The sequence below is a fragment of the Clupea harengus genome, chromosome 15 (genome assembly GCF_900700415.2).
Source record: "Clupea harengus chromosome 15, Ch_v2.0.2, whole genome shotgun sequence".
Lineage (NCBI taxonomy): Eukaryota > Metazoa > Chordata > Actinopteri > Clupeiformes > Clupeidae > Clupea > Clupea harengus.
Window position 1 is genome coordinate 27,942,021 of NC_045166.1, and position 2,500 is coordinate 27,944,520.

Sequence of the window (2,500 nt, forward strand, 5' to 3'; positions counted from 1 at the left end):
ATATAATTATCTAATAATTATAGCAAACGTGTGGTGAAGATCAGTGTTGTGAAGAGAAACAAAAGATGTACTGTAAAGTCAATTAACTGGTAATATAAACAAACGACGATAATCCAAAGACAACGACAACAACAATCCCAAATCCAATTCACTATCCAAATCCAACGATAACCAAAATCCAACGACCAATCCAACGCTCTCCCGACTTCCATCTGAGCAGGGCTTTTGTAGCCCAGCCAATCACCCATACACCTGGATCCAATTACCTGTTATAACGACAGATAGAAAACAGGCATGCAAATCTCATGGGGCGGGGCCTGGACCCGCCAGGGTCGTAACATCCCCCCCCTTAAGACAGAAGCCCACCTAAGTGGGATTCTGCACCATACAAAACCCCCATTTACCTAAACCTTCCTATTCACCTATTCACCCATTCACTCACATGCTCCCCATTCATCCAGCTCACCTAGTCACCTATTCACCTATTCACCTATTCACTCACATGCTCCCCATTCATCCAGCTCACCTAGTCACCTATTCACCTATTCACCTATTCACCTATTCACCTATTCACCTATCCACCTATTCACTCACATGCTCACCATTCATCCAGCTCACCAGTCACACAACCTATTTTCCCCTCAGCAATCCCAGTGGGCCTGGAAAAGCAGTCTAAGAGGGACAGGGGAGGAGACCGGAGAGGAGATAAAATAGTTAGGCAGGCAAGCAATAACACCACACAACTTATCCCCACATCTGGAGCGTGGGACAACGCATTAGTCCCTGCCAAATGGACCTCTTCCCTATGAGGTGTAAAACCACTGTGGACCAGTTTAGTCAGGCCATTCTCAAATAAATACTGGGCCTCGCCCTCCAGAACTTTATTTTTCTGGGTCAGTAGCTGCTTTTTCAGATCCTCAATCTGAGTGTCTTTCTCTGATATCTGGATGTTAAGCTCTTTTACAAGGCGCTCATAGTCTGCCAACTCCATGTCCATGAGAGAGCTCTGCCGAGCATCCTTGCAAAGCTGCTCGAGCTCCTGTGCAGTCTGCTGGAGATGCTGCTTTTGTTGGCACGGCTGATCCTGGAGTTCCACTAGCTTTTCCCTATGTTGCTCAATTATTTTCCCCGATTCCCCTTCTTTCTCATTCATCTGAGATTGAAAGAGTTCCTTTTTATGTTCCAGCTCATGCTGTACCTGATCTTCTCCAGACGCACAGCTCACTAAGCGTCTCTTGCCTTTTTCCTCTTTATTCTCTGTTAGCTGTGTCATTAGATGGGAATTGTGTGCCTGTACTACACTCACCATTTGAGTCAACTCCTTAACTCTCTCTGAATTTTTGAGGAGTACAGTCACCATACACTCATTCTCATTCTTTACTTTGTCAGCCATCTCTTGGGCATTTTCCAGCTTTTCCTGAAATAACCATTTGTCATCTTCTAAGATTCTTACTTTCTCATTGAGGCTAATGGTTTCTTGTCCAGTCATATTCACCAACTCATTTAGTTCACACAGAGTTTTGTCCCTTTCCTTCAATTCAGCCTCATGATCTATCTGCAGTTGTTGGAACCTCTCAGAGACACTTGCTTTCTCTTCCTGTATTGCCTTAATCCTTTCCTGTTGTTCCCCCATCTCCGTTTTTCTTCCGTCCATCTGTGCCGTCAAAGAATTGTTCAAACGCCATGCCCGGTCGAGCTGAAGTTGCAATTTATTCTCACGACTTTTTGCTTCCTGCTCCCTGGCTGACAACTTCTCACATGCTTCTGCAATTCGAGCACGCAGCTCTTGGTTTTCCACTGTTAATTTCTCATTCACAGTCTTCATTTCAGACAGATCCCTCTGTACGGCCTTTACCTCAGACACACCCTCATCACGATTTCCCTCAACCGATCTCTCCCAACGAATGAGATCGTCCTCCGTCATTTTGCCTTGGGCAACTAATCTTAACTGCTCTTTTTGCAACAGATAATCCTGTTCGACCTTTCTTTGCCTAAATCTCAGTTTTACAATTTCAAATAGACGATCTTCCTCTCTCTCCAATGCGTCCCACTCAGCTTCCATATTTTTCCCCAGCTGCCTCCCGTTCTCCAATTCCGCCTGCATTTTCAGAAGCTTCTTATGCTGCTCACAATCTAACATGCTCATCCACCCCATCTTGAACCAGCCCCAAATTTTCCGATCGTCGGAATTAATTGAATCGCCCTGACGCGATTGTGTACACCAGCAAATCACGCACAGGTGTAGAACCACCCCCTCACCAAAACCCACTAGACTAGAGCTTCCCCGATCTATCTCCAACACACAGTCCTCGCTATTTCCAGTGCCTATTTCTTCAGTGTGTCCACCTGCAATTGAGCTGCTAACCAACTCCAGCGCGTCCGACACACCCACGAAAAACAACAAACTCTTACAAGCCCGGCCAAAACAACAAACAGCGGTAAGCGCTCTTAACCTGCGCGGGGTTTTGCGTTTGCTCAGTAGGTACTCACCTACTATCAC